The sequence below is a fragment of the Dioscorea cayenensis genome, chromosome 7 (assembly GCF_009730915.1).
Source record: "Dioscorea cayenensis subsp. rotundata cultivar TDr96_F1 chromosome 7, TDr96_F1_v2_PseudoChromosome.rev07_lg8_w22 25.fasta, whole genome shotgun sequence".
Taxonomy (NCBI): Eukaryota; Viridiplantae; Streptophyta; class Magnoliopsida; order Dioscoreales; family Dioscoreaceae; genus Dioscorea; species Dioscorea cayenensis.
The window spans coordinates 11,358,379-11,373,075 of NC_052477.1; the positions used below are offsets into that span (position 1 = coordinate 11,358,379).

Genomic DNA, 14,697 nt, shown 5'->3' on the forward strand with positions numbered 1-14,697 from the left:
ATAATAACTTTGCAATTTGCCCCACATGATTCTCTAAGTTGTGCAATAATGCGGTGTGGTTGAGAAGTGTAGCTTCAACTGATTAAAATCTTGAATCGGATGATTGAATAAACTTGGTCAAAGCCTTCTCTAAATCAGTCATCTGGTTTTCCAACCTTGAAACTCGATTCTCCAAGTTCGGTGCTTGTTGTTATTGTTGAAAACCGGGTGGTGCCATAGTCTTCTGTTGCCCTTGATTATTCCAAGAAAGGTTCGGTTGGATCCTCCTACCCAGATTGTAGGTGTTCCTTTATGGATTCCCTTGGCCTCTCATTGCATTTCCTATAAAATTCACTTGTTCTACCGAGGATGTATCACAATAGAAATTGAGCAATTGGATGAAGCATATCCTCCCCCACACCCTGTGTAACTCGTCACTCCCACCACTCTAGGAGAAGTTAGAGTGTCTAACTTTTTGCTCAATGACTCAACCTGGGCCACTAATGAGGTAACTGAATCAATCTCATGAAGTCCAACTACCTTCTTTCTATCTCTAGTGTTCCACTGATAACTGTTCATAGCCATTTCTTCGATGAGATATCGGGCTTCTTCAAGGATCTTGCTCCCCTAAGGTACCTCTTGCTGCAGCATCAAGTAGGTACTTCATGCTTGGATTCAGCCTATTATAGAAAGTCTGAATAATCATCCACTTGGGGAACCCATGTTGAGGATATTTCTGCAGGAGCTCCATGAACCTATCCCATGTCTCAAAAAGAGACACCTATTCTATTTGCACAAAAGTGGATATTTCATTCCTGACCTTCGCAGATTTTCTGGGAGGGAAATATCGGGCAAGAAAAGCTTCTACCATCTCCTCCCATGTAGTGATCGATACTCTAGGTAATGAATTTAGCCATTGCTTCATTCTCCCTTTCAAGGAAAATGGGAAAACCCACAACATGATAGCATCATCCATAACACCATTGATCTTGAGCATGCCGCACACTTCCAAGAATTTCTCTATGTGATTGTTTGGATCCTCATCGGCCAAACCATTAAACTGTGCTGACTGCTGTAACATTTGGATGAATTCCAGCTTGAGTTCAAAATTCTGAGCTGTAATTGGTGGCCGCACAATACTAGACTGCGCGCCAAGAATTGTGGGTCTGGCATAATCTGAGACTATCCTCTACTGCTCATTTTGTTCTACCATGTTGTCAGACCCTTAACCTTCTATCTCAACTTGATTAGACTGTTCATGCACAGATTCTTTTCCCCTTCTATGAATTGTTCGTTCAATGTCAGGATTTCCTTCAACCAATGTCGAAGGGTTTCCTCAGGTCATAACCTGGAGCTGTAACCAAAGAAAGGAAAACAAATCAGAATGATGGAAGAATAAGAAAGTGTGAAATAGACACACCCATTGCTAGTGCATACCACAAGTGCACGGGATGTCGAAGTAATAAAGTACCCTCGTGAGTGAGTTATCGTATCCACAGGGAATAGTAATCAGAAACACAAGAATTGCTATTTAACTATGGTAAAGATTATTTAAAGTGGTGTGAATAATATCGATGCAAATAGAAATAAAAAGAACAACAAGGAGATGCAATAAAATGATAGGAGAGGCAGTCGATAGAAAGTGGGGCACTCAGACATTGCACCCCCTAGGACCATTGTTTCAAGTACAAGACAAACCATTATTTCTCTTAACTGATGCTTAATAAGTCATGAAAATTCTAAAATACACAGTACCAAACCTAAGGTCAACCGTGACTAACCTTATTACTATGCTCCAGCGGAGAAATCGCTCAATTTCAACACCTCACACTCTGTAAGGCTGCTTAAAGCTCTAAGGATTCCAAGTGATAAACCCAATTCCTTAATATAGATCTAACCCTTTGGTCCAGGCGAAAGACCCCTAGTCACAATTAAGCCCTAGATACTAAGGATTACTTAAACGCTTCACTCTGTTGCTTGCGCAACTAAGCCCCAGGGAGTTCGTTTCTTAGCGCTTCACTCTATTGTGACCGCAAAAAACTTTTGAAACATGAAGGTAGTATAAATCACACCGGAAGGGAAAGGGGACATTCCGCTACCTCTCGACTTACCCTCTCAACCCTCTCCAATCTTGCTTTGACTAACCTTCATGGTGTGTCACTCACTCATAAGGATTACTGACAAGGTCCCCTTGCATATATTCTGCAAGTTCACGGGTTTGTCGAAGTAATAATCTTGGATGAGCGGGTATCGAATCCACAGGGAGTAGGGAATAAAAACACTTAATCCGCTTCTTAGCTATATGAAAGATCAATAGTGATAAGTGTGACAATGATTCAATTCTCAAAAATAAAAACAACAAGTAAGAAAGCACGAGTAAAAGAGGAGGTAAGGCAATCGATAAAGATGGGGTACTCGGATAATGCTCCGCCTAGGACAATCGTTTCAAGTGCAAGAACCCTCTATTATTGTTCCTAATTAATGCGATGGTGAGTAGTGGAAATCCTTAAATACATAGTCCCAAATCTAAGGTCAACTATGCCTAACTCTATACATGTCCCAGAGGAGAGATTAGATAAACTCTCAACCTCGCACTCGAATAGAGTTGCAATGAGCTCTAGGGATTCCAAGTGATAAATCTCTTCCTAATTATAGACCTAACCCTTTGGTCTAGGTGGAAGGTCCCTAACCATGATTAAGCCCTAGATACTAAGATCACCTCAATGCTTCACTCCATTGCACGTGCAACTAAGCCCCAGCGGAGAGTCATCCCTTAGACCATTCACTCTATTATGGCCGCAAAGAACTCAAGGAATAGAGGTAGAATCTATCACATCGGAGGGGAAAGGGGACGCTCCTGTACCTCTCGACTCACCCTCTCAACCCTCTCCAACCTAGCTTTATCTAACGCTCGTGGTGTGTCACTCACTCACAAGGTTACTAACAAGAACTCTCAACCCTAGTGTCACTCTAGGGGAAATGTTCATACAATCAAGCATTCAAGGTTGGAACTCACAACAAACATCAATTAATTGAAAGCATAATAAAGAGATTCAATGAAACAAATACATCCTAGGGTTCACAAATACCCAAGTACCCACTAGGGGTTTAGCTCTCCATGGAGCTAAGTATAATCAAAGAAATAGAATGTGAAAGCAATGAATTCATAGAGAAACCCACTCGATAGTCATGTCGATGGTCTTATGGAAAGTCCTCTACTCGTCGTCCAAGGATTCCCTTGTCTGGTATAGGATACGTCTCGACGGAAGCTCCCCTACAAACCTTTTTCCTAAGGAATGACGATGTCGGAGCACTATAACCTCTCCAAAACCTTAGCCAATACCTCTCAAAACCCTAGGCGAAACCCTCTCTCTAGTTGGGGAAAAGATAGAGAAAAGAATGCTGAAATCAGGGCTGAATCGGCTTTAAATAGGGCTAAAATTGGGCGACCACACGGGCCTGTGGATTTTACACACGCCCATGTGGAATTTCCACATGGGCGTGTATAATTTCCACACGCTCGTGTGGATTCTCTGAATTCCTGTTTTCTTGGCCGGCTGTGAACAGTACTGCTACAGTACTTTCGCTGCATCATTCTACTACAGTGTCTGGCCTAAAATACTTCCCAAGTCCATACTTTCATCGAGGTGACGCAAACGGGCACACGTTCACGTCGTGGATCGCTTTGCTTCTTTAATGACGGACAAGTTGGTGGAGATCTTGTTCTATGTGTATAAGTCGGAATGCTTGAGTGTAACTGCCCTTGTGCCCCTCCAAGTGGTTGTGCTAACTCAAATACGAGGAGGTTGGCACACACTCTAGCATCTGACACCCGACCTATGTCTTCGTGTTTGAACCTTAGCAAGATTTCCTCCAAAATCGGTGCATTATGATCCATATTCATTTCTTTCCTTCATACTCGGCCTCACAACCCTACCTGCACGAAAGTAACATAAAAACACACATATTAGTGTGAAAACCCGAGAAAAGTAATGCTCAACATAAGGAAAGAATTCTTCTCATTCATATCACACAAGCACTTATCAAACTCCCCCACACTTAAGCTTTTGCTTGTCCTTAAGCAAAAATTAAACATTATGTGTATAGATGAAGGAAATATTGGAAGTGCTTGGCCTTAGGTTCACCAAAGTTTACAGAGATAGCATTCTACAAGTAAGGGATATTTCAATATTAAATACAAAAAAAAAATCAAAGCTCTAGCTAAAAACTTGAATCAAAAAGCACAACAAACCCGAAATCATGTATGTGTGTGAACTCACTCAAAACAACCCAAGGTATACTCCTCAAAGTTCTAACTACAAGTGACTTATTTATCTACAAAAGGGACAACAATTTCAAAGATGGTAGTAGCTTCACACATCCTCTAAGGTAGCCCTTTCCAAAGCGGCCGCTAAGGTGGCTTTCACACTTTCGAGGTGGTAGCTCTTTCTACTGGAGCGGTAGCTTTCACTCATCCTATGAGATAGCTCTTTCTCTCATTAGGGCATAGCTAGTATCCAACTTATGAGAGTAGCTTCATACTTCATAGGTGGTAGCTCTTTCCACCCAACAAGCACAAATAAATAATAAAACTATTTTGTTCTTTTTTTTTTTGAAGTTAACACAAGAAACAACTATAACTAGTCCCTTTAACATCGAACATGAGTTTCCAATAGAGTTTAAAGAGTGAGCAGTGCACTGAGTGTAAATCGGGAAAAAATTCCTAGAATTTCAAATAAAACTAGAGCATGAAGATAGTCAATCTTAAAAATTCTCTTAAACTCAAGAATACAATCATTGCAACTAAGGTGAATCGTCATTAGCTATGTGAACATGTATATCAATCAAGCACAATAAAAAGGATGTGTGCACTATGAAACTCCCCCCCATACTTAAGTTGTACATTGTCCTCAATGTACACATGCAAGCTCACTCATAATGTATATCAATGAAGAATATATGTGGGAGAAGCAATCAAAACAATACTCCCCTGACTCCTAGTGTCGCGTTTGATGGAGCTAAGTCCTTGGGAGTAATGTTCCGACGGGTTGTGAAGCTCACACGGGCAAGTGCCGAAGCACCTTGGCCGTGCCCATGACAGAGTCTCAATTCCCATGATGACAAGACCATCTACACGCATACACGAGGGGGTTCAGTGAAGCTCAATAAAACAAAAATAACTCGAGTATATATAAAAGATAGACAATGAATATAACTCGAGATGCAAAATGAAAATAAACTCAGAAGGAGAATCCTTTCTGAGTGAACAAGTCTAAAATAAAATACAAAATAAAGAAAATGTAGAAAAATAAAGTCAAATGTCGGTGTCACACTCTGTCGGCTCCTCTGCTACTGCTGGTGGTGGGGAAACATTTAGTGGAGCCACCGGTGCTGGTATAGGAGATGGGGGTGCAGGAGATGCCGAGGGTCTGGATCTCAATAAATCTCGTAGGAACTCCAAACGGGCCATAAGATTTGTATACTGAGCTGACTGTATCACGCGGAGCTCCGCTATCTCGGTCTGAATCTCTCTCACATCGCTCTCAAGCCTCTCAATACGATCATAAGCTCGAGGCCCCTGTGTTGCACGGGATTTAGGAACCTGTCCGGAATCCTCCACTGTATCCCCTCCGCTCCCAACGGTCTCTGGGGTAGCTGAAGTAATAATATAGACCCCTGGCCCACATCTCCTTACCAACCCCATCATCCTAATCGTCATGCAAGAGGTGTAGGCACAACTGTCTTCTCAACACCACGTAAAGCATCTACCAAACCAATCCCCAAGATGAGTCTGGTAATGTAAGGGCCAGCAAATAATAATCTCACTCTCGCAGACTAACCCTAGTACCTCAGAACATCCGCCAGTATGCACCCCAAGTGAATTGCCACATTGCGGGCCATGGAGTTTAAAAAGAATAAGTCCTGCCTGGTCAGAGAAGTTGTATTATTGTCTCGACCTGACACAGACCTACTGAGGACCGCGTGCAAATACCTGTAGCTCAACCGGGATAGGCTGGTGGCCTTCGAAATTCCCAGTTCAATCTGGCCATGTCCACATAGGACCCTATACACATAGTCTGGAGTCACTGATACTGGAAAATCCACAGGTAAACATCCATACTCCTCTGTACTGGTATATGTGACATCGTACATGCCCATCCGAATCGAAAACTCAGTGACACTCATGGAAAATGGATGTCCGAATGCTCGAAACTGTATAGCATCCATAGTGTCAACTCTCCCATACCTCAACTCAAAAGACGCTAAAATCTCGAGCGTCAATGCGCGGTAAGCCGGCTCATGAATCGTCAGTAACCTCCTCCAGCTTCCTACTGTTAACATATCATCGATCTCATCAGCTAGCTCGTCACCCCGCTGAATATCTCTCAGCGCTTGCAAATCCACAAAATAAGTCTGACCAAAACCAAGTGCTGAAAGTCTCTTAAATCAAGCTTGATGCTCGGGATTTGAGAATTCCATGTGTATTGGCTCGGGTGGGGTGACTCTGAGACGCTTTACTTCATTCTTCTTCAACCGAGGTGCCATACCTGTTGTATAAAAAGAGGAAAATGATCAAAGAAGCTCAAAAGCAGTATACTGCAGAATTCCACACGAGCTTGTGGAAATTACCCACGCCCGTGTGGGTCTGCAGGGCGTGAAAAACCCGCACGGGTGCACAACAATTCTCAAGAATTTAACTTAAAACTGTGTTTAGACGCTTTCTAAACATGCACCATGCATTGTAAAAATGAAAATTCGCACTTACAGATATTTAATCTGTGAAAAACAAGAGTTGGCGAAGAAAAGAGGATAAAAAGATTACCGATGAAATAAATGCGGAAACTCTAAAAATCGGCATGATATGCGAAGAAAAATCCTCCAAAACAACGATGAGAGGCCAGTAATATGATCAGAAACGGTTTTCAGGCGGTTGAAGATGAAAAAGGAAAAGAGCATGCAAGGATTTTTATAGGAAGACTCGCGTCTCTTGGAATTCTGCGCAATTGCACGGGCGTGCGGAAAATACGCACGCCCGTGCACCTCATCAAGATAGCTCCGCATGGGCAGATGCACGCCCCTGTACGCCCGACCCACAGGGGCAGCTGCACTCCCCTGTGGCTTCTCTGATATCCGAGAAAAATCGCTAAGTGTTCCACATGCCCGTGCGGAAATTCCGCACGGCCGTGGGTATTCACAGGCCTAGCTCACAGGGGTGATCGTACGCCCTTGTGATTCTCGAGATGGAGAGAACTCCTCTGCAGAGTTTTGCATGGGCGAGTTCATGCCCTGTGCGCTCTCGGGATAATTTTGACAAACTCTGCAGGAAATCACACGCCCGTGCGGAAATTATCCACGGGCGTGCGATATTCGCATGGTCGTTCGCAGGGGCAGCCGCACGCCCCTGTGCCTTCTCTGGATGAGCTCGTAATACAAATCCACGGGAGTGCGGAAATTCCACACGGCCGTGCGTCTTCACTAGATACCTTAGAAAAACCTGCAGGCTCTGTAGAAAGTTTATGAACATGTTTACACACTCAGAGCCTGCCCTAGTATGCAAGTTTTACCAGCGAAAACATGGAATAAAGCTCAAACGACATAACTTCGCCAATTCCACATGAAAACACACGATGAATATTCAAAGCCCACAAGAAAATCTCAGTACAAGCATCTAAAAATCAAGACACCAACACTTAACAAATTATTCTTACAAACAAACTAAACTAGAAGATAAGAAAATAGTAAACACTTGGGTTGGCTCCCAAGAAACGCTTGTTTAACGTCACTAAGATTGACGTACCTTGCCTTAACTCACGGGGGTTCATGAATGAAAGTTGCCCTCTTACCCATGGCTCGAAAGCATGATGTGCAAAGTCTCTTAAGGGTAGAAAGTGAATTATCAGGCTTCAGACCACCTAACAATGGTTCATCCAACTTCTTCGGTTCACGTACGTCTCCAATAGCCTTGGAGTGTTTCCGGTGGCGTCTCCTAGCCCTCTTCATTTTTCGGAGCACCTTCTTCAAGATCCCCGGGGTAAATGGTACTTCTTCCGTTGAACCAAGCATCATTACTTCTTCATAATTCTCCTCTTGGTTGAACAAACCCTCGTATGGGTCCGGATTGAATATTTCCTGCATGTATTCATCAACAATCTCATCAGTAGTGTCTAAAAAGTATAAAGTATCATCAAAATCAAGAGAATGCCGCATGGCTTCAGCAGGGCGGTATGTGAGCTTGTCATCTCCAACCCTCAAAGTTAGGTCTCCGCCGTCCATGTCAATCAATGCCTTGGAAGTCCGCAAGAACGGTCTCCCAAGTATCAAATGTACATCCGCATCCTCATCGACGTCTAGCACTACAAAGTCAACCAGAAAAATGTACTTGTCAACCTTGACAATCACGTCTTCAATGATGCCTCTCGTATGTCGCACTGTTCGGTCCGCTAGTTGCAAAGTCATCTGAGTAGGCCTAGGCTCGCCTAAGCCTAGCTTTTGAAAGAATGTGTATGGCATAACATTGATATTGGCCCCTGAGTCTGCCAATGCCATTTCCTCACCTAGATTACCAATATTACATGGAATGATGAAGCTTCCCGGGTCTTTCTTCTTGTTCGGCATGTTCTTTTGCAATACCGCAGAGCATGAAGCATCTAAAATCACTGAAGCACTTTCCTCCAACTTCCTCTTGTTAGTCAACAAGTCTTTCAAGAACTTTGTATACTTAGGCATTTGGGCCAATGCCTCAGCAAAAGGAATATTAATGTGGAGTTGCTTGAACAAACTCAGGAACTTCTTGTACTGTTCATCCCCTTGGTCATTTTTCAATCTAGAGGGATAAGGGAGTCTTGGCTTGAAAAGTGGGGGTGCCACCTCTTTCTCTTTGCTTGTTCCCTCTTCTACCTCTATAACCTCGGGTGCGTGTTCTTTTGGCTTCTCACTCGGAAGCCTACCTTCAACCTCACGACCACTTCTCAAAGTGATCGCTTTCACGTGCTCTCTAGGGTTGGTCTTCGTATTGCTCAGCAAGCTTCCATGTGGCCTTTTAGAGAGAGACTTCGCAATTTGCCCCACCTGATTTTCAAGGTTATGCAAAGAGGCAGTGTGGTTGCGAAGTGTAGCCTCGACTGATTCAAACCTTGTATTTGCAGATTTCACAAATCTAGTCAAGTGCTTCTCTAAGTCATTCATTCGGGTTTCCAAACCTGAGACTCTGTTTTCCACCTGAGGGGCTTGTTGTTGTTGTTGGAAACCCGGTGGCCCCATGGCCTTTTGTGGACCCTGATTGTAGGTATTGTAGGTATTGCTATATGGGTTTCCTTGAGGTCTCATGCCATTACCTACAAAATCAACGTTCTCTACCAAAGAAACATCACCGATAGAGATCGGGCAATCGGAGGGAGCATGTCCTCCACCACACCCGGTGCAATTAGTCAAGGCCACCACTCTATTTGAAGTTAGAAGATCTAACTTCTTACTCAAATTTTCCACTTGAGCCGCCAATGAAGTTACCGCATCTATTTCATGGAGACCGGCCACTTTTTTCTTCTCCCTAGCATTCCATTGGTAGCTGTTTAACCCCATTTCTTCAATTAACTGACCGGCCTCATCGGGGGTCTTGCTACCTAAGATACCTCCTGTTGTCGTATCCAAGAGTTGCCTTGTACTCGGGTTCAAACCATTATAAAAGGTCTGAACAATCATCCACTCCGGAAATCCGTGTTGCGGTCACTTTCTCAGGAGCTCCTTGAACCTTTCCCATGTCTCGAATAGAGACTCCAATTCCAACTGAACAAAGGATGAGATCTCATTCCTAAGCTTTACAGATTTTTCGGAAGGGAAATAACGGGCAAGAAAAGCTTCTACCATCTCCTCCCATGTGTAATCGATGCTCTAGGTAATGAGTGTAGCCACTGCATCGCTCTCCCCTTTAGGAAAATGGGAAGGCTCTCAACTTGATGGCATCATCCGTCACTCCGTTTATCTTTAGCATATCACACACCTCGAGAAAACTCTCTATATGACTGTTTGGATCCTCATCGGCCAAACCGTTGAACTATGTGGATTGCTGCAACATGTGGATGAATGCCGGCTTCGGCTCAAAGTTCTGAGCTGTAATCGGGGGACGCACAATGCTCGATTGTGTCCCCAACACTAAAGGTCTGGCATAATCAGATAATGTCCATTGTTGCTCGTTCTGTTCTGCCAAGTTTTCAGATCCTTCCACTTCCAAATCAGCTAAATTAGACTGTTCTTGCACAGGCTCTTTCCCTTTTCTTGTAAGTGTACGTTCAAGTTCAGAATCTCCTTCAATCAATATTGAGGGATTCCCTCGGGTCATAACCTGGAGCTGCAACCAAAAAGAAAGAAAAAGAAATCAGAACGATGATAGAATAAGAAGATATGAAATAGAATATATGGTGAAATAGCTAAGAAAACAAAGTGCAAAGTATCTCTAAACGCGTACTCCCCGGCAACGGCACCAAAAACTTGACAAGGTCCCCTTGCGTATATCCCGCAAGTGCACGGGTTTGTCGAAGTAATAATCCCGGATGAGCGGGTATGGAATCCACAGGGAGTTGGGAATAAAAACACTTAATCCGCTTCTTAGCTATGTGAAAGATCAATAGTGATAAGTGTGACAATGATTCAATTCTCAAAAGTAAAAACAACAAGTAAGAAAGCACGAGTAAAGGAGGAGGTAAGGCAATCGATAAAGATGGGGTACTCGGATAATGCTCCACCTAGGACAATCGTTTAAAGTGCAAGAACCCTCTATTATTCTTCCTAATCAATGCAATGGTGAGTAGTGGAAATCCTTAAATACATAGCTCCAAATCTAAGGTCAACTATGCCTAACTCTATACATGTCCCGGAGGAGAGATTAGATAAACTCTCAACCTCGCACTCAAATAGAGTTGCAATGAGCTCTAGGGATTCCAAGTGATAAATCTCTTCCTAATTATAGACCTAACCCTTTGATCCAGGTGGAAGGTCCCTAACCACTATTAAACCCTAGATACTAAGATCACCTCAACGCTTCACTCCTTTGCACGCGCAACTAAGCCCCAGCGGAGGGTCATCCTTTAGACCATTCACTCTATTATGGCCGCAAAGAACTCGAGGAACGGAGGTAGAATCTATCACGTCGGAGGGGAAAGGGGACGCTCCTGTACCTCTCGACTCATCCTCTCAACCCTCTCCAACCTAGCTTTGTCTAACTCTCGTGGTGTGTCACTCACACACAAGGTTACCAACAAGAACTCTCAACCCTAGTGTCACTCTAGGGGAAATGTTCATACAATCAAGCATTCAAGGTTGGAACTCACAATAAACATCAATTAATTGAAAGCATAATAAAGAGATTCAATGAAACAAATACATCCTAGGGTTCACAAATACCCAAGTACCCACTAGGGGTTTAGCTCTCCATGGAGCTAAGTATAATCAAAGAAATAGAATGTAAAAGCAATGAATTCATAGAGAAACCCACTCGATAGTCGTGTCAGTGGTCGTATGGAAAGTCCTCTACTCGTCGTCCAAGGATTCCCTTGTCCGGTATAGGATATGCCTCGACGGAAGCTCCCCTACCAACCTTCTTCCTAAGGAATGACAATGTCAGAGCCGTAGAACCTCTCCAAAACCTTAGCCAATATCTCTCAAAACCCTAGCCAAAACCCTCTCTCTAGTTGGGGAAAAGATGGAGAAAAGAATGCTGAAATCGGGGCTGAATCGGCTTTAAATAGGGCTAGAATCGGGCGACCACACGGGCCTGTGGATTTTACACACGCCCATGTGGAATTTCCACATGGGCGTGTATAATTTCCACACGCTCGTGTGGATTCTCTGAAATCCTATTTTCTCGGCCGACTGTGAATAGTACTACTACAGTACCTGGCCTAAAATACTTCCCGAGTCCATACTTTCATCGAGGTGATGCAAACGGGCACACGTTCACATCGTGGATCGCTTTACTTCTTTAATGACGGACAAGTTGGTGGAGATCTTGTTCTATGTGCATAAGTCGAAATACTTGAGTGTGACTGCCCTTGTGCCCCTCCAAGTGGTTGTGCTAACTCAAATACGAGGAGGTTGGCACACACTCTAGCATCTCACACCCGACCTATGTCTTCGCGTTTGAACCTTAGCAAGATTTCCTCCAAAATCGGTGCATTATGATCCACATTGGTTTCTTTCCTTCATACTCGGCCTCACAACCCTACCTACACGAAAGTAACATAAAAACACACATATTAGTGTAAAAACCTGAGAAAAGTAATGCTCAACATAAGGAAAGAATGCTTCGCATTCATATCACACAAGCACTTATCAATTACCAATGTAGACTCTCAACCCTAGTGTCACTCTAATGTAAAATCCATTCAACAAGCATTCAAGATTGGAACACAATTAGAACATCACTTAAAGAAAATATAATGAAAGGTTAATGAATCAAAATTATCCTAGGGTTTACAAGTCCAAGCACCCAGTAGGGGTTTAGCTCTCCATGGAGCAAGATACAATCAATAATGATATCGAAAGTAAAAACATGCAATCCATAAGTAAAACCCCCTTGTAGTCTGTATTGATGGTCTTGTGGAGTAGCCTCGTCTTCTCCAAAGGTTCCCTCGTCAAGGCTAGGGCACACCTCGCCGAATCGACGCCGACAAAAGCTCCCCCAAAAACTATCTTCCGAAGGGACATTTTGTTGAAGGCCATAGAACCACTCCAAAAACCTTGCCAAAGCTCTCCAAACCCTAGCCGCGAGGGCTTTCAAAGTTGGGGAAAAGATGGAAAAAATCCTCCACAAAAGATTACAAGTCGCGGCTTAAATAGGGCTGGAATCGGGCATCCACACGGGCGTGTAGAATTTCTACACGCCCGTGTGAATCTTTAGGGATCGAATTTTCAGCGCGCTGTGAACAGTAACTGCTAAGTTTATTTGCTACATTAACTGCTACAATATTTTATGAAAATGCTCTCGAATCCACATTTTTCATCGAGGCCACATGAATGGGCACACATCCTTGTGGTAGATAGCATTGCATTTTCAATAAAATAAAATTCGATGAAGATCTTGCTATTGTTGCACAAGTCGGAACACATGAGCGTGATTGCCTTTGTGCCCCTCCAATTTGCATGTTCACTCAAGCACGACGGAGGTTGGCACAAACTCACATGTCTTTGAGCACAACTTGTGTCTTCACATTTGTTCATTCCAAGATTTCATCAACAAATTGCATCCACGTTCGACTTTTGGTTTCTTTCTTTCATAATTGTCTCCAGGACCCTACACGCGGAAAAGAAGACAAATGCACATGTATAAGCGACAAAATCTGAAAAAAGTAATGCTCAATGTAAGAAAAAAAAATACTTTGTATTGCTAATACACAAGCACTTATCACAACCCCATCACGATCACCCCATCATTACGTTAGCAAGGGGAAAAGCCAAAACACATTTTAATTTCCCATAAAGAAACACTATTTTGGATATCTCACCCCAATTAAATTCAATCTTCTTTTTTTTTCCTTTTAAAAAATATTCTCAAACACTAGGATTAGATAAATTAAATTTCTCATACTTTTTTTATGACAAAAATTAATTAAAAAATTAATCATCCATTCGTCATCCATTAAATAAACAATAAATCAAATATTTAAATAATATAATAAGGAAAAAACAATGCTAAAAAAATATTATGGAATAAAGAAAAAGTCAAGATACTTACTCTCTCTATGACAAGAACTTCACTTTTGGTCTTTTGCACTATTAGGGTTTCTTTCTTGTCTTATAGATTCTGTATATATAAGCCACCTAAGTTTAGGATTTCATAAATAAAAGAAATTATAGCCTAAGTTTTGGCGTTTTTGAAATTTAAAATATTACCACTTTTATTTTTACTTTAATACTGCTTTTTTATATTTCAAGTTATCTTTCATATTTTTTGAAATTATATATATACATATCCTAACTTATAATGACGTTTTCAAATTTGCCATAACAAATTGTTGGAATAAAAGTTATATTAAATTATGACATATGTTTCATAGGTCGTTATAAGCGTCTTAACAGATAATATTGTATCTCATGCTTCTTTTACTGTCTTGTAGGTTGAGATGACTTAAATTGGCTTTCATCAATAGCATTAAAGATTGCATTGATGCCTTTTGAAAAATTATTACTAACTCTTGCTTCATCAATACTTCAAAATTGCCTTCTTCTCAACATCCAATGTGGTTGTGGAGAGACCATCCTTCCTCAATTGCTCTCCAACATCATAGTTTGAGACTCTAAGATAGAAGAAGATGAGACTGTTGTTGTGTTCAATGCAAAGTTAAAGGGCATAGAAGATCAAGATTATCAACTTGGGAATAAATATTTGGATGGAAAACTTGTCAGGAAGACCCTTACATCATTAGAAGATTTGATGCAAATGTAGTAGTGCCCATTGAAGAAACTAGTAATATATCCACCATGAGGTCCGCTAAATTAATAAGATCTCTATAAGCATATGAGATGAATATAAAGTAAGAAAATAAAACATATTGGCACTACAAGTTGAAGCCAAATAATTTTTAAAAGAACTAGATGAAGATGAAGATAACAACATTGTATTACTCACCAAAAAACTTCCAAAAGATGTTGAAGTAATCAAAAAATAGGCGGAGAAATCTTTAAAGTGAAGCTACTAATCCATACAAGACAAATTAGAGTTGAGGA

The 14,697-nt window shown here is 41.9% G+C and overlaps 2 non-coding genes across 2 annotated transcripts; both read left to right on the top strand.

The window, feature by feature from the left end:
- Window positions 1-695: 695 nt before the first annotated feature.
- Window positions 696-802, top strand: LOC120266065. Its single transcript, XR_005537908.1, has one exon. It is a non-coding gene; the product is annotated as a small nucleolar RNA R71 (small nucleolar RNA).
- An 8,886-nt stretch (window positions 803-9,688) lies between these two features.
- Window positions 9,689-9,795, top strand: LOC120266047. The gene has a single exon (XR_005537891.1). It is a non-coding gene; the product is annotated as a small nucleolar RNA R71 (small nucleolar RNA).
- The last annotated feature ends 4,902 nt before the right edge of the window (window positions 9,796-14,697 follow it).